This window comes from Anomaloglossus baeobatrachus, chromosome 4 (genome assembly GCF_048569485.1).
Source record: "Anomaloglossus baeobatrachus isolate aAnoBae1 chromosome 4, aAnoBae1.hap1, whole genome shotgun sequence".
Taxonomy (NCBI): Eukaryota; Metazoa; Chordata; class Amphibia; order Anura; family Aromobatidae; genus Anomaloglossus; species Anomaloglossus baeobatrachus.
Window position 1 is genome coordinate 295,962,008 of NC_134356.1, and position 24,071 is coordinate 295,986,078.

The 24,071-nt window shown below is 40.8% G+C and overlaps 1 protein-coding gene across 1 annotated transcript in view; it reads left to right on the forward strand.

Annotated features, from left to right (window-relative positions):
- Positions 1-2,619: 2,619 nt before the first annotated feature.
- Positions 2,620-24,071, forward strand: part of NAV3 (neuron navigator 3) — a 1,060,193-nt gene continuing 1,038,741 nt past the window's right edge. Inside the window, exon 1 of the mRNA XM_075344930.1 lies at positions 2,620-2,924. The gene's annotated coding sequence lies outside the window, so the exon portion shown is untranslated. The remainder of the gene's footprint in view (positions 2,925-24,071) is intronic.

Genomic DNA, 24,071 nt, shown 5'->3' on the forward strand with positions numbered 1-24,071 from the left:
CTGTGTGTATAAGTGACGGCTGTGAGTGATCTTGGACTGTATCTGTATTGTACTGTGTGTATAAGTGACGGCTGTGAGTGATCCTGGACTGTATCTGTATTGTACTGTGTGTATAAGTGACGGCTGTGAGTGATCCTGGACTGTATCTGTATTGTACTGTGTGTATAAGTGACGGCTGTGAGTGATCCTGGACTGTATCTGTATTGTACTGTGTGTATAAGTGACGGCTGTGAGTGATCCTGGACTGTGTCTGTATTGTACTGTGTATAAGTGACGGCTGTGAGTGATCCTGGACTGTATCTGTATTGTACTGTGTGTATAAGGGACGGCTGTGAGTGATCCTGGACTGTATCTGTATTGTACTGTGTGTATAAGTGACGGCTGTGAGTGATCCTGGGCTGTGTCTGTATTGTACTGTGTATAAGTGACGGTTGTGAGTGATCCTGGACTGTATCTGTATTGTACTGTGTGTATAAGTGACGGCTGTGAGTGATCCTGGACTGTATCTGTATTGTACTGTGTGTATAAGTGACGGCTGTGAGTGATCCTGGACTGTATCTGTATTGTACTGTGTGTATAAGTGACGGCTGTGAGTGATCCTGGGCTGTGTCTGTATTGTACTGTGTATAAGTGACGGCTGTGAGTAATCCTAGACTGTGTCTGTATTGTACTGTGTATAAGTGACGGCTGTGAGTGATCCTGGACTGTATCTGTATTGTACTGTGTGTATAAGTGACGGCTGTGAGTCATCCTGGACTGTATCTGTATTGTACTGTGTGTATAAGTGACGGCTGTGAGTGATCCTGGACTGTATCTGTATTGTACTGTGTGTATAAGTGACGGCTGTGAGTGATCCTGGACTGTATCTGTATTGTACTGTGTGTATAAGTGACGGCTGTGAGTGATCCTGGACTGTGTCTGTATTGTACTGTGTGTGTATAAGTGACGGCTGTGAGTGATCCTGGACTGTATCTGTATTGTACTGTGTGTATAAGTGACGGCTGTGAGTGATCCTGGACTGTATCTGTATTGTACTGTGTGTATAAGTGACGGCTGTGAGTGATCCTGGACTGTATCTGTATTGTACTGTATGTATAAGTGACGGCTGTGAGTGATCCTGGACTGTATCTGTATTGTACTGTGTGTATAAGTGACGGCTGTGAGTGATCCTGGACTGTATCTGTATTGTACTGTGTGTATAAGTGACGGCTGTGAGTGATCCTGGACTGTATCTGTATTGTACTGTGTGTATAAGTGACGTCTGTGAGTGATCCTGGACTGTATCTGTATTGTACTGTGTGTATAAGTGACGGCTGTGAGTGATCCTGGACTGTATCTGTATTGTACTGTGTGTATAAGTGACGGCTGTGAGTGATCCTGGACTGTATCTGTATTGTACTGTGTGTATAAGTGACGGCTGTGAGTGATCCTGGACTGTATCTGTATTGTACTGTGTGTATAAGTGACGTCTGTGAGTGATCCTGGACTGTATCTGTATTGTACTGTGTGTATAAGTGACGGCTGTGAGTGATCCTGGACTGTATCTGTATTGTACTGTGTGTATAAGTGACGGCTGTGAGTGATCCTGGACTGTATCTGTATTGTACTGTGTGTATAAGTGACGGCTGTGAGTGATCCTGGACTGTATCTGTATTGTACTGTGTGTATAAGTGACGGCTGTGAGTGATCCTGGACTGTATCTGTATTGTACTGTGTGTATAAGTGACGGCTGTGAGTGATCCTGGACTGTATCTGTATTGTACTGTGTGTATAAGTGACGTCTGTGAGTGATCCTGGACTGTATCTGTATTGTACTGTGTGTATAAGTGACGGCTGTGAGTGATCCTGGACTGTATCTGTATTGTAGTACTGTAAATCTGAATGTGTCAGAACAGGGTAAGATACATGTTTATTGGATTTATATCTAAATGCTACAGTTCGTGCTCTACTGTTATGGCTAAAAATGTTAACGTTTATGGGGCCCCCACCAACCTTAATCCGGCCCTGCTTTCTATTAATGTACAGGTGCACAATATACAGACATATACAACTCTGCGACCACTGTGTACATGAATTCTACCATTGCTAGGAGGAAATGACAGATGTGGAATAATAACTTCACAATTTTTCCGTATATATTCCTGTGTCCACTAATTGCAAAGTGCTGTTGCACAGTGTGTGTGTGTGTGTGTGTATATATACAGTATATACATGTATATAATATATATATATATATATATATATATATATATATATATATATATATATATATATACCTATTAATTTATTACCGTTTCTTGGCATTTTAGCTTAATGTGGGATTAGTAGCCCACCTGCTGGTATCAGTAGTCCACCTGTCTGCCTGGATGCCCTCCAAGCCCTGGTCACTGCTCCTGTCCTCAGCTGTTCACTCCCTGCAGCTGCTGTCCCCCCACCATAATATACTATATACTATACTGTGACATGGGTGGGGGGCTGAGGTGCTGCCTGCTGGGGGGAGCCTAGAGTGCAGCATGGCAGGGGTTAACCCTATCGATTCGGGCAGCCTCAGTGCTGCTGGCCAGGCTGTGTGCAGTATCTGCTGTGTGCAGAGCCTGCGTGGCTGCTGCTTTTGTGCCTGGAAATCAAGGAACAGCGCCACTTGCTGCAGAGCTCTCAGCCCAGACTGGTGTGAGGATGGCATCCTGCTTCCAGGCTCTGGCACAGTGAGGAGCTGATCTGCAAGCCTTGTCCCCCAGGGCCAGGGGAAGGCACAGGGAGAGAAGTCCTGGCAGCAGGCTGCTCCATCACTGGGTGTCACTAGGTGAATGGGATGCAGGGCTCAGCCTTTCCCATCTGGAACAGCATTGCCATAGTAACCTGCTAAAAAGGGGTTTGCACTTGACCAACCTGGGATTACCAGCACCTGGAATGGCATCTGTCAGGTACCCTTCCCTTCCCTTTGCTTTGCTTTGTTTCATGTCAGCCTGCTTCTTGTAGACTGTGTCTTTTAAGGTAATGCTAAGAATAGGGAGATGGTTTGTGGTGGGTGTGTGGTGCTGTGTATTGTTGTTGCCCATGTGTGGGGGGCTGTATAGTGTGTGCATCCTCTGAACCACACTCTCCATGTGATGCTATGTGTCTGCCTCATGTCACTGGCACATGCTGGACCAGTGCCTACTGGAGCCCAGTCCCAGTGCTGTCATTCCTGCTCCTACACCAGCTTGCTATTGATCTACCAGGGAACATTAGTAATTAATCATCACACATGCACAACAGTTCCTGCCAGATCTCTAATGCTATTCCGGGAGGACTGAGTGTGGATGATGTGAGCATGGAGACTTCTATTAAGACTATGCAGATATCTATAGTGTTACTTGTGGTTGTTCCCTATGCTCCTCATCATTTTTATGTTCCACCACTATGACACGCTTTTTTGGATTCAGCTTCTGTAAAACCATTGTTAGAAAGAATTCTCCTCCCATCATACTGGAGCCAACAAAGGGAATATTCACACCTTTTGTCTAATTTAACTGCTGGTTGTAAGATAATAGAAACTCCCTCCTTATGGTATAGTACACGGTGATATTAAAATAGCAAAATTGTGAGTATAGTGCATGGCCGGCTGTGGTGAGAATGGGTCCTGTTCTGACACTATATCTGCCTCGGTATTCGCCCAGGGATGATACAGCAGCATATATTTTTGGCTTCAAATTCTGTTTAGGTTCCAGGAAGAAAATATTGGGTTAAGAAATGGCGAAAGTCTTTATATATATATATATATATATATATATATATATATATATATATATATAAAATGTTTCTGGTTGCTCATGCACTACTCAGAGTTATCATTGGCCTTCTTTATGAATGAAACTCTGCTAGGTCATGGACTCATCATAAGCTTGCAGTTCTGCACTTGTAATTGACTTATTGTTGCATCTGTCCTGTATCATGGCGTGTACATTTGGATGACCCGCTGATGATGAAGTACAATGCGTGACTACTTGCTGTTCTCATCAGTGTTGCTGTCTTAGGCTCAGTTCACACTATTACAGGCTCATCCACACCATAGAACATACAATCATGATCATGATCTCTTTTCATTTCTACTGGTAATGACCTGACCTTTTCAGAACCAAAATAGCATACCCGGATCACTCTGTATACAGAATATCCAAAAAATAAGTAAAGGTTCTTCATGAACACAGGTAAATGCTACATTTCAACCATTGCTGGTCTTTGGCAGGATCTGCATTCTATAATGTCTGATCAAGACCTGCAATGGTTAAAATATTGCATGTCCCTGAATGAACACTGCTTACATATTGGATCATCTTTGTTTATATGGCGTCTGGACATAAGGATGTTTTGTAACTCCAAGATGTATAAAAAATTATCTGTTTTCAAACCCTAAGAAATTTGGGGTTCCTAATACGTGTCTACACAAAATGTTCTACTATGCATTTTCTTGTAGAAACTTTTGTGCATTTTAGCTGTGACTGAGATTTCAAGAAACCTCAGTCATGTAATTCTAAGAAAATCTGCTACGTAAACTGGCTGGTACTGCAGAATTGAGGATAGTACTGAGGGTTTTACCCTGTGAAATGCAAAGGATGAAATGTGCAGAAACACTGCTGTTGAGTTTTGGCAAGGAAATTGGAAGCAGGTTTTGCCAGTGCAGAGAGGTCTGCACATACCCTAAATGAATCTGAGCAGTTTTACCCTCCAAATTACTGTTACTGCTTAATAGGCTTAAACATATCCATGTCTCTTTAGTCATCCAATGTATTCTCCAAATCTTCTGGAAACATCTCAGAAGACTTTCCTGATGATCGATCTCCCGGCACACACCAGTAGACTCAATGGCATGAGCGCGAGTTCATGTTCTGTGTTACACCACGCTGTGATCACGAACGAGGCAGTTTACACTTGTTACCCAGTAATGATAGTACTTTGTAGGTGGATCAAGACTGTTGAAAGGTTCCGTGACCAACACAAGGAATAATTCTCAAAACTTCTACATGCAAAAAAGTAAGGTCTTCAGATTCCAATTCTCACTTTGAGACTCGGCGAAAAATTTGAGCAGCTACCTGATTTGTTACAATCCCCTGGGATTTCTGATCTATTCTACCTTAAAGAGACATTTTAAGGCCTTTTTCACTCATATGTGTTTATTGTGAAAAATGCCTTTTTAATTTTATATTTTTAACATGCATACTTCTAATTAAAAATATCCTTATATTTTACGCCTACAGCTCCTTTCAACAGCTATGTGTTTCTATGGTCGGAGACTACAAATAAACCCTGTGTTGTGCAGTCTGTTCCTTCATATTACCCACTCTAACTGGTGCTGCAGGTGTGATTGTTTAGGGCATGTTCACACAACATTTTATTCATGCGTGCTTCAATAAAATGCTCAAAAGAATGAAGACATTAATCTCTACGTAAAAATAAGACTTGCTGTTGATATCATATGTTCATTCTTTTCAGCAGATTTTAACTGCTTTAGGTACCAAAGATATCAAGCTATTACAACAGTTGAGCCCATTCTTCCATGCTGAAGACCCTCTATACTTTACAATACAAGTCAACTGGAAAGCTCAAAAGACGCTTCACTTGAAAAGCCGCTAGCAGATTCTGCATTGTTGAGTGAAGTTAAAAAAAGTCTGGAAAATGCTAGTATGAAAGATGCCACATAAAAATTCAGGGAGGATGCTAAAAAAGGTCCTGTAGGCAGTCAAAACCATTGAAAAAGTGCTCAAAATGACCAAAGAGCACTAGAAAAGCATAAGACATTTCAGGAAATACTTATTTTCTGTCGTTCTGTAAACCTGAAGCATCTTCAACTTAAAAAATGGACGTTTCTGACTGCCAGAAAAAAACATATACCTCAACGAGCAGCATAATTTTTAATTGCAGCCCTGCAAAATGGTTAATGAGGTTGTCCTAGTTTGGGATGGAAGTCTGCAGTCACACTATGAGACAGCAGATATCTGAATCCTCACAGCACACACTGTCAGGATTCTCTGGTGTTAGAGGCAAGAGCGGGAAGTCACATAATCACAAATATGCAATTTGCATACCTCTGGCCACATTCCTACTTGACATGAATGACCTCACTTAATAATGGTCAATTGTGTAAGGCCAAGCATGTCTAGTCAACATGTGACCATATGCATGTGTGGAACCCAGTGGGGCAGGGGGTTCAGGTCCGGTCTGGCACCTGTTACTCATTACCGGGCCGGTGTGGAGATCTAGGATGTCGCGGTGGCCCCGAGGTTTCCACAATAAAAGGTGGTAGATAGGAGGTTGTTGTTGTGACGCCACCTGCGGTATGTGGCCAGGGAATTAGCCGCCGCTGCTGTCGCTGTCCTCCGGGGCAGATGGTAATAGCAGCAAAGATGGTTTCCCTCCCACAGGTGGAGTGGGCCCCAGGGGTGATGATGCGGGCTGTAGTGGTGGCAGGGGCCGTTTGCGCCGAGGTGCGGGGTGGCGGCGACGGTAATAAGAGTCCGTGTCGGTTGCTGCGGTTCCAGGTTATTTTACTCACTGTTATGCCACACGCCCAGTGTAGTAACGGTCACCCGCTGTGATAGGCCCCGTCAACCTCGGATAAGTTGGAAGAAGCCACCGGTGTTTGGAAATTATCCTTTCTATGAGTTGCCCCTCCAGTAGTGAGGGACCCTGGCTGAGCATTCCACTCCAAGCCACAAGCCCCATGAAAGAAGAAAAAGGAAGAAGGTGCAGGTTTCGTGTCGCCAGAACTGAAGCCCTGGATAGATTGAATGAAGATTGTGTGAGTTGGTCCTACTTCTACCCCAAGTGGAACCCTTCCCCCAGGTGGCTTCAGTGACCGGTAAAGTCCCATGCATCGTGATGGCCACCCCCTATCTACCCTGGGCCATCCCCCCAGTGGGAAGGCACCTGACTGTATGTAAAGTGTGAAGATAGAACACCGGTGATTAACCCCCTCCTTACCCGAGGCAAATACTGCACCTTAATTAAGGTGCAGTACTGTGTGGCGTCTGAAGCCTCAGGGGCGTCACACACACAATCACATATTTGGAGGAATGTGACAGTCCACTCTCACCCACAGCACTGTAAAATCCTGATAGCATGCATTGTGCACGCTGTGAGGATTCAGAAGTCTGTAGTCACTGTGTTTTTCAGTTCAAAGATGGACAAATCCTTTTAAAGAAGATTTTCTTTGCTGAAATTTGTGCAACTGAACCAAAATTTGAGATATCAAAACATTTCTGCAACAAAATCTGCCTCACATATATCTACTCTTAAACAGCCCTAGTACAATAGCTTTTTTTTTTCAAAAACAGGCTTAAAGGAGTATTATACATGAGTATACTTTAATTCAGAATGGTTGTAGCTTTTTTAATAGCATATCAGCTTGACTTTGGTGGTAGGGAAATCCTTTTTATTGTTGTTTTTTTTTTTTTTTGCGATATGCCATTTAATATTTGACACACTTGATATATGCAGAATTTAATTTACTGTCTGTCTTGTCTATCCTTGTCCTCTACAACATGTTTATCATTAGGACTGCTGGTAATGTACCTTAACAATGGAGTGATTGAGCTTCTACAATTCATTGTTAGGTTACCAAGGCAATATATTTTGGCAATCTCTATGGGTTTTGTCCTTCAGTCAACAAGAAAACAAATTCATTAACCTTGACTTTTTTTGAAAATGTTCTTATATGCTCATTATAATTTCTATTTTTTATAGCAATCCACTTTAAGGCATATAAAATAATCCAGTGGCATAGCTATTAGGGCTTAATAACACCTGATCCCTATGTCACATAAAAGGAAACCATTGCAAATGATGCCTCATGTAAATCTCATAAGAAAATTCTGGTTAATTCAAATAACTCTTTAGTTTTTAGGATATATATTTCTAGAAACAATTCTTCTAGGTATGCAATGATCAAGTTGGCAAGATATTGCAACATCTATCTTTTTCCATTTTTCAAGAATTACCTCTTTTAGAGCCTGGATGCTGAATGGAGAGTGATCCCCAACTTGTCGCTTCAGAATTCCCATATGTAGCACCCTGACACCAGTAACACTGATGCATCCCCACATATGGACACTTCCACCACCATGTATCACTGTAGGCACCATGTATTTAGAAAAATAAATTTAGAAAAATGCATAGTGCCTACCGTGAAACGTGGTGGTGGCAGTGTCCTTATATGGGACTGCATAAATGGTACTGGTGTCGAGGAGCTACATTTCATTGATGATATCATGAATTCACAGATGTACTGCTCTATAGTGACAGAAAAGATGGTACCATCACTCCGTGCCCTTGGTAAGCATGCACTTTTCCAATATGACACTGATTCAAAACCCACATCTGTTGTATTTCTGAAGAACAGGGGGAAAGTAATTCAGTGGCTAAGTATATCTCCTGGTCTGAACCCATTTGAACACCTTTGGGGAATGCAAAAGAGACCAGGTGAGCATCACTCTCCATCCAGGCTGTAAAAGAGGTCATTTTTGAAGAATGGAAAAAGATAGATGTTGCAATATGCCACCAACTTGTTCATTATATGCCAAGAAGGCTTGGTGTTGTCCTTAAATATCATGGAGGTCATACAAAATACTAGATGTAGTAGTTATTAATGTAGGGTGTATTCATTGTTACATCAACTAATTTGAATATAACTGAAGGTTTTGTAATGGAAGTTATATTGTTACCTTACTTTGATGTTATGGGTTAAAAAAATGTTCTATGAAACTCATTCTTGTCAAAATTGACAGTGAAATATTGATTAACATCTACTTTTCAAATGGGGTGGTGTGTACTGATTTAAAGCTGTAATCTCCACTACCTTTTAGATATTAGATGGCCTTAGTTCTTTTAACCTTCCATTGCTTTAAGAGGATTGCTTACAGCGTCAGTTCAATTATTTACATGTATGTCTTGTTCTGAAGAGTGTTTAGAGAATTGTCTCTTTCGGTGTTTCTGAAAAACCATAATGTAAGTATAATGCAGGCTTCATTGATCCCAGTGCTATTACACAGCAAAATGCTATGAGTTCAAGATGGGAGACAAAGATCAGTCTACAAGGAGTGCACTGTGGCATAAATCCGAGTAAACTATATACCAGTCCTAATAGGATTAGCATATTGTTTGTAAAATAAAAACTCCTTGGGTGATTCTACCAGACATCTGTTATAGAGCTTCATAAATTTTAACAATTGACTGAACTGAACAGAAAGACCATAAAGGTGTAGCGGGCCTTAGTGCTCATTCAGATTTCAGTTTTACTCGAATGAATTAAATCTGTATTTTTCACTGGTAGAACTCGTACCTATGATCTATGTGGTAGTTCACAAGTCTGTGTTTTCTCGCAAACTGAGTGGTCCGCACAAAATTAAGGAGATCTGTCTGATCTTGATCCAAGTCTCAGATCAAAATTTCCAATGAAAGTCTATGAGTTTGTGAAAAAATTGGACAGCACTCAGATGATAAGAGAAGCTTAAGAAACCTCACATTTTTTCAATTGAGAAAAACTAATGAAATACCAACCAAACTCTGAGGTTAAAAACTGTCAGGTTCCCTATAACGTGGTGGAAATAATGCCTTAAATTATAACTGTCACTATATGAAAGTTATTATATATACAGCTCTGGCAAAAATTAAGAGACCACTGCAAAATTGTCCGTTTTTCTGATTTTTCTCTTTATAGGTATATTTTTGAGTAAAATATAAAGTATTCTTTTTTTCTATAAGCTACTGACAACATGTCTCCAAATTTCCAAGCAAAAAATCAGCAAAAAAATGCATTGGTTTCAGACCTCAAATAATGCAAAGAAAACAAGTTCATAATCTTTTAGAAACAACAATACTAATGTTTTAACTCATGAAGTTTCCAGAAATCAATATTTTGTGGAATAACCATTATTTCTAATCACAGCTTTCATGCGTCTTGGCATGCTTTCCACCAGTCTTTCACACTGGTTTTAGGGGACCTTATGCCACTCCTGGCGCAAAAATTTAAGCAGTTCTTTGTTTGATGGCTTGTGACTATCCATCTTCTTCTTGAATACATTCCAGAGGTTTTCAATGGGATTGAGGTATGGAGATTAGGCTGGCCATGACAGGGTTTTGATGTGGTGGTCCTTCATCCATACATTGATTGACCTAGCTGTGTGGCATGGTGCATTGTCCTGCTGGAAAACACAGTCCTCAGAGTTGGGAACATTGCCTGAGCAAAAGGAAGCAACTGTTTTTCCAGGATAACGTTGTATGTGGTTTGAATCATAGGTCCTTCACAAAGTTTAATCTGCCCAATTCCAGCCTTGCTAAAACATCCCCAGATCATCACCGATCCTCCACTAAATTTCACAGTGGGTCTAAGACACTATGGCTTGTACACCTCTCCAGGTCTCTGTCTAACCATGAGACAACCAGGTATTGGGCAAAGCTGAAAAGGACAATGCGCCATGTCACACAGCTAGGTCAATCAATGTGTGGATGAAGGATCACCATATCAAAACTCTGTCGTGGCCAGTCCAATCTCCAGACCTGAACCCCATTGAAAATCTTTGGAATGTAATCAAGAGGAAGATGGATAGTCACAAGCCATTAAACAAACAAGAACTGCTTACATTTTTGTACCAGGAGTGGCATCAGGTCACCCAAAAGCAGTGTGAAAGCATGCCAAGATGCATGAACGCTGTGTTAAAAAAATCATGGTTATTCCACAAAATATTGATTTCTGAATAGTGATAAGTGACTAGTTAGCTATTTGTACTCGCTATGCTTCTAGCGAGAACTGTCTGCTACTCGCATATTCGTTACGAGTAGCGGGCACAATGAAATACTAGCTAAGTAGCGAGTAACCCCAAAGCCATACTATTCGCTACTCACACGAAAAGTACGGCTTTCGGGTTACTCGCTACTTAGTGAGTATTTCCCACTGACTTACATTGTGTCCGCTACTTGTAATGAATATGCGAGTAGCAGTCAGTACTCACTAAAAGCATAGCGAGTACGAATAGCTAACTACTCACTCAACACTTTTTCTGAACTCTTCCTGAGGTAAAACATTTGTATTGTTGTTTCTAAATGATTATGAACTTGTTTTCTTTGCATTATTTGAGGTCTGAAAGCAATGCATTTTTTTGCTATTTTGACCATTTCTCATTGCTATTTTGACCATTTCTCATTTTCAGAAAATAAATGCAAAATGTACTGCTTGGAAATTCGGAGACCCCTACTGATCAGTCAAAACACCGCTCTGAAGTCCACAGCTGCTGCATGGGCTACATGAACTGAACTATCAGCTCAATAGCAAGTCTATGAATCCATATACAACTCTGGGAGATTGAATGTTCGGCATCATAAACTTACTATTGATCCAGTAGACTGGATCAATAGTAGACAGCTACAGTTGAAATCAGTTTACATACACTATGTAAAAAGACAGATCTGCATGTTTACTATCTGACATGAAATCAGAACAAACATTTCCCGCTTTAGGTCAATTAGGAACCAAAATTATTTATATTTGCCAAATGCCAGAATAATGAGAGAGAAAATGTTTTAAGGCATTTGTATTACGTTATGCAAAGTCAAACAGTTACATATACTAAGAGTACTATGCCTTTAAATAATATGGGATAGCCCATATGATGATGTCATGTCTTTGGAAGCTTCTGATAGGTTTATTGGCAACATCTGAGTTAATTAAAGACACACCTGTGGATGTATTTTAATGCACACCTGATAAACACTGCTTCTTTGTGTAGCATCATGGGAAACTCAAAAGAAATCAGCCAAGATCTCAGGAAGAGATATGTGTGTAACTCATGCAATAGATTTGTATTCCAGATTGATATTTTGACTGATCGCTTGAGGTTTCAGGAACCGTACCCCACCGATCAGCACCACTTTGCAGCCACTGTCATGAATAAAAACTATTAGATAGTGACATTTACAATTTAAAGCATTATTCCCACCATGTTAAAATTAACCTGTCAGTTTTTACCATCAGAGTTTGGTTAGAGATCCATTATTTTTTCTAAGATTTATTATTATTTATTTTTTTTTTTCTTACCCATACATAGACTTTCTTTAGCAATATTTATATGAAAGTTGGATTAAAATCGGAGAAGTCTCCTTGATTTTGTGCAGACTACTCAAGTCTGTAAGAAAATATGGACTTGTGAAATACCACAAAGACTATCATCAGTAGGAGTTCTACCAGTGAAAAACTGTCTAAGTGACTTATTGTAATAGTTAGACCAGCTCCCCCTTCTGTCACAGATTATGCAGAGGTGTCCCTGGTGACATATTGAGACACAAAACTCTTTTTTATGTTGAAACCAAGCCTGGAAGTTGAACTGCTGAGACTCAGAACCAATGCTGATTTCTTGAGATTTAGCCACCATTCCAATCTTTAAGGGTTGCTCCCATTTCAGAAAGTCTTGGTCCCTCACTGCAGTTAGTTATAAAAAAAGCAAACAACCTATGCTTTATTTAGCATTCCCCAGGTCCAGGGCTGAGTCTCTGGTGCTGCTCCCACTGTCGAATATTGGCTGTGGCGCAGACATCACGTCAAGTGTGGCAGGCAATCTGTGAGCTCAGTGGCTCTGCTGAGTAGACAGAATGCCCCACTCAGAGCCGCTGAGCTCAATGATTTTCTGACGCGTTTTTGACATTATGTCGATGCCCCAGACATGTTTATAATATAGGCATATCTAAAGGTATGGTTTTTTTTTTCACTGGCTATCTAGTGCAGTGCATTTCACTGTAATGTACCAAAAGTAGTAACACTCTTTACTGTAGCTAATGCACAGTTGCTTAAAGGTAAACTTATAAGAAGCACCCTAGTTCATTAATATATAGAATCCCTCAAACATGTACATGTCATCACAATTTAACATGTTAAAGTAATGATAATATAGCCATATGGGGCTGTTGTACTGATTTATTAGATACCTGTAGTGCAGAAATCCGCAGTATGGTTCTACTTTAATGAATTAAAGAAGATTTGGTATAATATCCTTTTTGTACATTAACATATTAAATCGTGATGACAGGTTCTCATTAAAGCTTTATTAACAGAAAAACTTAGGTCCCTGTTTATCTCTTGTGGAGTTTTTAAGTGACTTTTCTTTTTGCCTTGTGATATACATTGCAGTCCTCTTCGTTAACGTGTTTAAGATGGTTAATCAATTTTGAACAATGTCAAAAATGGTCTTTTTTATCTTAGATCTTTTTACGCATCTTTAAAGCTAAAACTCTCATGTTTCGTAAAAAAAAAAAATTCTGCCATATGAAAAAAAATCACTCCAGAGATGACTGGAGTACAATTGTGCAAAATTTTGTGGCTTTTTTTAAACGTGGCATTCGATAAATTAGTCTAAAACATCTGAAAATGCCACATTGACGTAGAAATCATAAATTTAGCTAAACAACTAAGGACAACTTTAAAAAAAGCGCAAAACCTTTGAATTTGTTACAAATAAAAGTCATTAACTGAGAGTTTTAAATTATTCATGTAAAAAAATGGTAAAAATGCAGTGATGAATCAGACCCTTAGGGGTTGCAAACAAATATCTCTTCTATAGTGTTAGGATTAGCAAAAAGTGGAGACTCCCCCTTCAAGTTCCTGATGCCAGTAAGAATGGCTGATTGACATGTGGGCGGAGATGCCCAATTAGTCACTTCTAATGAGGATCAGGTCAAACTGAACTTTATCTAACGTCCTGCTGATCCCGCTGAACCAATCTTCCAAGGGTCCGCTCATCTCTACTCACAATCTAATTTTATTCTGGAATTTCTTGACGTTTCTGGAAAAAGAGGGTGTTACGATGGGTCGGTACCACCATTATGTACTAAATTGCCATGTAAGCAATTGCTTATTGGTGAAGAGATAAATCTTGGTTTCTTCTTACCAGCATTTTTTAAACATGTTTCTTTTCATTACAAGTTTATACCCAGCTGCAGCCTATTCTAAAAAAAACAATCCACACTGTAATGGCTTTCCTCAGATCCACTGACGAGTGTTGCCGCTGCTCCCGGTGTCTGATTGCTACTTTGTTGACATGGCGGCACCGTAGCCAAAGCCAATCAGTGAGAATAGTGACTTTGTGCAGAGCGTTACTACATGGGAACGCCCTGCTCATTAATTGGCTGTTGACATGCACGCTGCCGCCAAAACCCGACATCACGGCAGCGGTCAGAGTCACCAGTCACCCGAGGAATGTGTTTGCAGCCCAGTTTGTTTTTTTATACTAGCCTGCAGCCAGGGATTCACTTTCAATGAAAAGTAACATCCCTGTTAAGGCAAAAATGTTTAGAGACATAATCTGCCACCACTGTTTATTGTGGTGGTCTCTTATTTGCTCTTTATTGGGGAATTCTAGCCCTGGTCTTCTTTTCTTGCTTTTGTTGTTGTTAAGTATTCTGTTCATAAAATCACCCCTTCAAGATATTTTGGACAACAGATCACCAAAAACCCCTCGATATTTCTGTTCCTTTGGATAATATTGTTTATAATGTTCTTTGCCTACTATTGGCTGTCTTAGCTAACTCCTGAACGCATAGACTATTTTCTCTTTCTGTGCTTCTAATAGTGTCTAGACTCACATGGTGACGCTTGTGTCATGCTAGCTTAGTGAAGATTGAGCACATTTCCTGTGAAAAGCTGGGACAAACCATACATGTATTATTGCAAATGGGATATCTCTGACATTCTGCTAACATTTCCCCAGGACTATAAAATGTGTGTGGTACTTATCCCTCTCCTTTATACCTTCCTGTTCCTCTGCGGATGTTTCTAGAAATATTCACCATGTTGCAATCTCTTCTACATTTCATATCTGATAAAACCCCCTGAATATATGAAAATTGAGAATTCAGAAGCCAGCTTCATGTCATTAGGAAATTCCTCATTAGGATTCTAGTTCATATACGCGCTAAGCTGATTTTGTTCAATTGTATTTCCTATAATTTTAAGTGTCAATCTTAAATACCTTAATCATAATATCAGTCAAATGTGTTATTAACAACCAGATGATAGCATAAGTATTAAAGCCCTAATACGCTAAGGCAGATGGTGTTCTATATACTCACTGTGCTGCTTATTCTACCCCTCGATAAATTGAACACAATAGGATCTAATCTAGTTTTTCGGTGTGCGCTCCAGGCAACCCCTGCCCAAAGAAATGGAGAGTTTCATGAGCCTGAGGAGTTGCTGTAGGCTGTGGGAGTTATTGTTCGTCATTATTTAATGAAGAAAAGTGACCAAGAAAAAAATAATGGATTATTAAATTCATGTTATTTTATCGTCTTGGCTTGATGCGCTAGGTCAGCTAATGACCATTTCCACCGTAGACTTTCTGCGTCGTCGTTAATTCACTTTTTTCTTGATTTATGGATTATACTATGAAATGAAATCAGAATTTACCATACACAATAGGAACCTATTCTCTCTGCACTGAGTAATTAAAGTGAAGGGCTACAAGCCATTGTTTTGTAAAGCAGCTGGCAGAAGTAAAAACGAGAAGTCGGCTTTTAATAAGTAACTTATTCCGTAATACAAATCAAAATGTGCTTAGGGCTGATAAAATAAAAGTTAAGAATGCCACATAAAGGTGTGTTTGGATTTTCTGTAAAAGAATATTTGCCCTTCAGAAATAACGCCAAAAAGAAAACAAAAACAAAGTAGTAATTTAATGATACAGAAACATTTTACATTCTACAAAACTTTTCTTTGGGGTTGCAAGCAACCTGATTGACTCACTTTTTCTGTAATGAGATATACTTATCTGTGCCAATACTTTGTCCAAAAAAAGGTAAGGGAACATCAGTTTGATAACAATAGACATCAAGTAATTTTATACCATTTATGACCCTTCATAGTCCATAATTTAATAGTTTTAAAGGACTCATTCTTTACATTTTCTATACAGATTTGTATATACTCAGAAACCGTGGAGTACATTCTAAAGGCCTTTATATCCTTTTGTTTTACTAGTTATCAATTCCAGTTTAAAGGCAAAATCTTTATTCCCACCCCCTGATGTTATTAAAGGCATGTTGTGGTAGATATTTTCTCTTATTATAGGGTGTTGATTAAAAGCTGTTTCTTCTGAAGCTCAATTCCTGCAGGAGGCCTCATAATATACTATTCTTTATCAAAGAATCAATCTTTTGCAGAATTGAATGGATTTTTTTTTGTCATGATCGAATGAACGGTTCTTGATCTGACTCACAAGTCTATTCAGCAGGAAACAGTTTTCATTTCAAGCTTTTGTATACAGAGGCTATAATCTTCCAAAAGTCACAAATCTACTAGGCTTTAGAACTTCCTTTTAAGTAGATTTCCACCTGACAGCAAGGTACAGGAACAACGACCTTGAGTGTTCATTGCTTTCTGCAGCACTCAATGGTGGACACATGTTATTGCTCTGATAACATTTTTATAATGGATAGTTTTTATGATTTTAATAGCTGTAATTCAGTAATGTAATTAAATATTATATGTCCATAGAATTCTAGTATTAAATTCAACCCAGTATTCACCTACTACTCCATCTTTCCTCCAAGGATCTCTAGTACACAAAGTGCAGTTAAATAACTACAAGTTATGTTCCTTGTGGGTTTGTTATTTTTCTGGAGCAATTTTATTCTGTAGATAGTTATTCATTAGCTTCCTGAGGAAGAAGTGTCAGATACAAATTTGTGGATCACATACCATTCAACAAGCCGTATTTTGCCAGGACAATTCTGTGACCTAAACAGCAGAGGAGTATGGTTTCTATAAACTATGTCCAAACATGGGCACTCTTGTCAATTTTTGAAGTGGTACTGGACATAGATTTGCAGGATATTGAGGTGGTGGTAAATATGGACTCCTAGAGGTGCAATATATTGTACATCAGAAAAATAAATACATTGTATTCACTAGTTCTGTGTGCAGGCTTGGACTGGTGCATAGGGAAGTAGGTAAATTCCCTGGTGGCTCCCCCACACCTATATGAACAGTAGTTGGCACAATATATGTGATTCAATATGTACACACAAAGTCAACATCTAATCAATCATTTAACATACTAGCCAATTTATAATTATACAATGATGAGCAAAACAATGTTTTGAACTTTTGATTTTATGTTCCATATCTCACTATACACTACAGCTTCGAACATGAGACTACATTCATTTTATAGACAATCATCTTGGCTATCTCATACATAAATGTGACTTGCAACTATTTAGCATATGCCTAGTTATGCAGATTCATGTCATGTCGCTACCTTGTTACTGTTTTGCTCCTGATGGTGGAAAGTATTTTTTTTCCTGTATGCTACAAATTATAACCTGTTCTCACATTCACTGATAGCTCAGTGTTTTATTAGGATGATTCCCAACTGAAAGGTCACCGGATTGAATCGACTAGCAGCTATGAAGATTTCCCAAGACAAGAGGAGCAGCATCATTCAACTCATTGATAGCAGTCTCTCTGCCCAAAAAATTGCCAAACTGCTTCATGTGAGTACCATGAAAGTTGGAAGAATTCAAATTGAAGTCCGTCTATTGATTGAAAGCCAAGAAGTGGACGTCCAGGTAAAATATCGGAGTCAACAAGTCTCACCACAAGGTCTATCAGTTCTGTCGCAACAAACATGGCAATGAAGGTGGCTTGTGTGCTTCATAATAGTGAGATCACAGACGTCCATGCAAGCATTATGCAATGCACGTTACACATGTGTGGAATGGTAGCCCAAAAAAAGGAGAAGAAGCCTCAACTTCAATATCATCATAAGAAGTGTTGGCTTAAGTTTGCATAACAGTATGAAATGTGGACAGTAGAAGATTGGAGATGGGTGATTTGGAGCAATGAGATGAAAGACAATAGACTACTCTCTGATGGGTGCAAATGCATCTGTAAGAAACAAGGGAAAAAGGGCTAAAGGATCGAGAAATTGAAGAAACTGTCAAGTTCAGTAGAGGAAGCCTGATGATATGTGTTTTTTTTAGTGTGAAAGGCATTGGACATTTGATGAGAATGATGGAGGTCTCAGCTGAGCTATACATGAGTATCCTATAAGATGAGTTACTTAATACACTTGAGTTCTATGGGTATAAAAAGGACAACATAGTGTTCCAACAGGAGAATGACCCAAAGTATATGTCAATATTGTAAAAAAAATGGTTCAGTGATAATAAAGTAAAGGTGCTAGATTGGCCCCTACTTTTTCCCTAGACCTCTACCCAATCAAACACGTGTGTAGAGTTGAAGAAAAAGCTGTATACGTATGCAAGTTTGTCGACCACTGTGCACCAACATCGAGAACATTTAGAAGAGACTTGGGATCAGTTTTCAATTGAATCTGATCGAGGACATGCCCAAAAGGATTCAGGTACTGTTGGGTTTACAAAATGTTAACACAATAATACAAATTTTAAATTTTAGGAGCTAAACAGTAACATTGCAGTAGCTTGACAATAATCTGCATAACTAATCTCATGCTAAATATTTGCAAGTCAAATTTATGTATGAGATAGCCAAGATGATTGTCTATAAAATTAAGATAGTCTCCCATTCAAAGCTGCAGTGCATGGTATGATATGGTTCCTGAAAGTCAAAAGTTCTAAACATGGTTACCCTTCTGTTCGTCAGTCCAAAAAAGCATAGATATATTTGTGACTAAATGTAATATAATATTTGCATACAGTAGAACAGTGGGTCACCACAGTTAATGTTACTGCTGTGGCCATGTTGTCCCATCCGACACTGACTTTGGGCATATATGAAATTGAGGCTCCACTGTGTTATTCAAAATTTCCCTTCTACCACCTCATTTGAAATAATGTATTTTTGCAAAGTGCACAGCACAATGTCACACATGAAGTAGGATAAGTCTGTACACAGCATTACACTTGCGCTCAGGCCTACATTTATCTGGCGCACTACAAAAACACCACAACCAAAAGGGTGAACACTGAGGACACCAAAACAACTGTGGGTCCTGGTGCTAGGACGAGGGAAAATGGGACACCTCCTGCATGCACCTGCAACTGTACTCTGCACTCCAAGCCAGTCACTATACAGGTTCTGCACCTGTTGCCGAGCAGGATACCTGAAACCCTAGGAAAACACTGCAGTAACCCTGGCTAGGGAGCTGGCAGGTGAGTATTGCTAGTCCCACTGTTGCAGTAATACAACACAAGGGAAAGGTAGACACACAGGGGGAAAAAGAATACAACACAAACTCCATGGCTACAGCCAAACTCCAAGGCAGCAGATCGATGGGCTCAGATCAGAACCCCAGCAGCTTCTTCCAGGACAGAATGGAGTCTATCAACAGCAATGATAGCTGCGTAAAGCCACTAAATAAAGGTCAGGGATGTGGTAACTAAGCAGCTGCACCTGACATGGACTGCTGGAAAGCTGCTGGCAAGAAAACTGACATTAACCCTCTCAGCCCCAAAGGAAAGAAACACATTTAATATTAAGAGTCTCCCGAAAGAATGAGACTCAGGCCCTGAACCTGTCACAGGTCTCTATATGCAGAGAGACCACTGTGATACACAACTTCTGTACTAAATATTTCAAAGATTTTCCTGGAATTTTGTGCAAGAAGATGGTTCATATATTGCAGTGGCTCTAGTCCCATAGTGCCCAGCTTGATAATTAAATACTCTATTTATTGAGGCTCTGGCAGCTAAATAAAATGCCAGTGATGTGAGAACGTTATGGTCTACTGCCATGTTAAAACCTAGTCGCTAAAAGACTTTAAATTACTATATTAAAATCATGATGCTTGACTAATTATTTTCTATAACATGTTACTTGAAGCTCCCTTATTTGTATTGTAGTGGATTAGGCACTCCTGAATTGGAGACACTGATGTTCTTTTTTAATACTTTAGATTAAATCCATGTTTGCGCAGCATCTACAACATTTGGTAGACCTGTCTCTCAGAGGCTGCCACTTGACAAGGAGATTTATTATGGAGCAGTGATGTTTTGGATTTAACATTATGCCATAGCAAAATCTGGACAAGCCAATGCCTTAAAGGCTTTTTACTGGGACGATAATTTTCAGAACATTCATTCCTGATCATTGCCCAGTGTAAACATGTCCAGCAATCCAATGTGAGTTCACTTGATCTCAGCATTTGTCTTCAGCAAATCCCTTTGTGTAAACAGGGGAAGTGCTGCTGGCAGTAATGTGTACTTTATGGAAAAAGGAAAATGAATGATCACCCTCCTGAACGTTGTGGCAAAAAAGTGTAGGAGATTTGTGACATGTATATATAGTAAACAAGCACCAGCTGAATTTTTATATTGTTGATCGGCACTCAATATGCGCAATTTCTTTGCTTGTGCCAAAGGACTGTAAAGCCCGCTACACACGCTTCAATATATCTCACAATCCGTCGTTGGGGTCAGGTTGTAAGTGACGCACATCCGGCATCGTTTGTGAGGTATCTGCGTGTGACAGCTACTTGCGATCAGGATTGAACGCAAAACCGTTGATCGCAAACACATCGTATCATTCTCTAGAATTGAGCGTTTTGTTGCACGAACCTAGTCAATTGTAGCGTGTGACATCCCTCATACGATTTTGTTGTCTGATGCTATGTGCGCAGGTGTGCGCTCTGCACCGCAGCTTAAAAAAGGTCTGCTTCAGAGCGCAGCTGAAAAGCTGCGTTCTGAAGCGCCTCACAATGTCTGTCATGCACTAATCTCAGTCAGTCCGTCACTATCTCTGTCCCTCACTCTCTGTCCATGTCAGTCTATCCCCCTCTCTCATATACTCACCAATCCCCGATCCCCGGCGCTGCACGGCATTCACACTGCTCCGGCGGCTTTTACTGTTTTGAAAAAGCCGGCCGCCCATTAAACAATTTCGTATTCCCTGCTTTCCCCGCCCACCAGCACCTATGATTGGTTACAGTGAGACACGCCCCCACTCTGAGTGACAGGTGTCACACTGCACCCAATCACAGCAGCCGGTGGGCGTGTCTATACTGTGTAGTGAAATAAATAAATAAATAATTAAAAAAAACGGCGTGCGGTTCCCCCCATTTTTAAAACCAGCCAGATAAAGCCATACGGCTGAAGGCTGGTATTCTCAGGATGGGGAGCTCCACGTTATGGGGAGCCCCCCACCCTAACAATATCAGCCAACAGCCGCCCAGAATTGCCGCATACATTATATGCGACAGTTCTGGGACTGTACCCGGCTCTTCCCGATTTGCCCTGGTGCGTTGGCAAATCGGGGTAATAAGGAATTATTGGCAGCCCATAGCTGCCAATAAGTCCTAGATTAATCATGTCAGGCGTCTATGAGACACCTTCCATGATTAATCTGTAAATTACAGTAAATAAACACACACCCGAAAAAATCCTTTATTAGAAATAAAAACACACACATATACCCTGGTTCACCACTTTAATCAGCCCCAAAAAGCCCTCCTTGTCCGGCGTAATCCAGGATGATCCAGCGTCGCATCCAGCGCTGCTGCATGGAGGTGACCGGAGCCGCAGCAGACACAGCCGCTCCGGTCACCTCCACACAGCAAATGAAGACAGCCGCGCGATCAGCTGCTGTCACTGAGGTTACCCGCGGCCACCGCTGCATCCACCGGTGGCCGCGGGTAACCTCAGTGACAGCAGCTGATCGCGCGGCTGTGTTCATTACCTGTGTGGAGGTGACCGGAGCGGCTGTGTCTGCTGCGGCTCCGGTCACCTCCATGCAGCTGCGGTGGAAGCGACGCTGCATCATCCTGGATTACGCCGGACAAGGAGGGCTTTTTGGGGCTGATTAAAGTGGTGAACCAGGGTATATGTGTGTGTTTTTATTTCTAATAAAGGATTTTTTCGGGTGTGTGTTTATTTACTGTAATTTACAGATTAATCATGGAAGGTGTCTCATAGACGCCTGACATGATTAATCTAGGACTTATTGGCAGCTATGGGCTGCCAATAATTCCTTATTACCCCGATTTGCCAACGCACCAGGGCAAATCGGGAAGAGCCGGGTACAGTCCCAGAACTGTCGCATATAATGTATGCGGCAATTCTGGGCGGCTGTTGGCTGATATTGTTAGGGTGGGGGGCTCCCCATAACGTGGAGCTCCCCATCCTGAGAATACCAGCCTTCAGCCATATGGCTTTATCTGGCTGGTTTTAAAAATGGGGGGAACCGCACGCCGTTTTTTTTAATTATTTATTTATTTATTTCACTACACAGTATAGACACGCCCACCGGCTGCTGTGATTGGGTGCAGTGTGACACCTGTCACTCAGAGTGGGGGCGTGTCTCACTGTAACCAATCATAGGCGCTGGTGGGCGGGGAAAGCAGGGAATACGAAATTGTTTAATGGGCGGCCGGCTTTTTCAAAACAGTAAAAGCCGCCGGAGCAGTGTGAATGCCGTGCAGCGCCGGGGATCGGGGATTGGTGAGTATGAGAGAGGGCTGCTAACTTCAGTAACTTAGGAGATTAGCGGTCACCGGTGAGTCCTTCACTGGTGACTGCTAATCAGGACGCGACACAGACAGAGCCGCAGCATGACAATGAAGTCGGGTGAAGTTCACCCGAGTTCATTCTGACAGTGCGGCTCTTTCTGTGTCTGCTGTCATCTGCCATTCAGCTCTGCTACATGGCTGTCTGTGTCTGCTGTTAGCGGCCATGTAGCAGAGCTGAATGGCAGATGACATAGTAAAAACGCATCCCTACACATTACACACGCTTGGCAAGTCAATAAATAAAAAAAAAAAAGGTGCTCAATGCATACGTCACAGAACACATGATCTAAAGGATCGCACACAAAATTGACCAATTTAACATAGACTACTAACGCTCGTGTGACAGCAAATGAACGACCAACGTGAAATCTCATAGATCCCGTATGCAACCTGGGCGTGTCACATCGCAAATGCGATTGTACAACTAATTGCAACGTGTAAAGTGGGCTTTAGTTGCTGTGATGGTTTGATATTGTGGGTTATGTACCATTTTGTGTGGGTTAATGTTTAAGGCCCAGTCACACACACAACGATTTACCAGCAATCATGAAAATGATGCGACCTGATAGGGATCGCAGGTAAGTCGCTGGGAGATCGCTGGTGAGATGTCACACAGTCAGATCTTACCAACGATGCAGGAACAATACAGGTCGCAGTAGCAACCTGTATAACGATCTCAGTAGTCACTGTGACCCTGTCACACAGTGTCAAACACAGCGATGTGTCCTGCCCAGCAGGACATCCCCTTTGAAGAAAATGGCCTGGACCATTCTGCAACGACTAGAGATCTCACAGCAGGGGCCTGATCGCTGGTAGGTGTCACACATAACAAGATCGCTAATGGGATCGCTACTGTGTCATAGAAACCGTGACTCAGCTGCGATCTCGCTAGCGATCTCGTTATGTGTGACGGTACCTTAAGGCGTGGTTCACTGTCCATTATTTGTATTGCTTGTGTGTACACTGTATTGCTTGCAGGGTTATAACTCCTTGAAGCACTTCTGTCCCTAAGTGTGGGGGAGGTGGCCTACAATCCACCTAACTTCTTTGCTTACCTTCGGGGATGAGGCAGTCTGTTTGAGAACTTGAAGAGAGAAGGAGGAAGATTGATATTCTGAGCTGAAGGTGCGGCTCCTCAGAGAGACCTGGACATTTATCCATTACTGGACTATATTCATGTTTTCTTTACTATTCTTACCCTCCGTATGGTGGATTATGTTATGAACCATTTGATTTGCTTGGAATAAATGCTCTTTGGATTGTACAGCCATCTCTCGCTCTGTTGATTGTGTGATATGGGAGAAGGACCCCATCACAGTTGCTAATACCATGTTTCCCCGAAAATAAGAGAGTATTATATTATATTTTGCTCTGAAAGATGCGCTAGGGCTTATTTTCAGGGGATGTTTTAGATTTTCTCATGAACAATAATCCACATTTATTTTTGAACAATAAAAAAAATCAAAATTTATTCAAATATAATTATGTCATCATATTCTGGAACATCAACATTTTGTGTTAATCCCATTACTGCTTCAGATGCACATTTTCTTATCTGATCGGCTATTC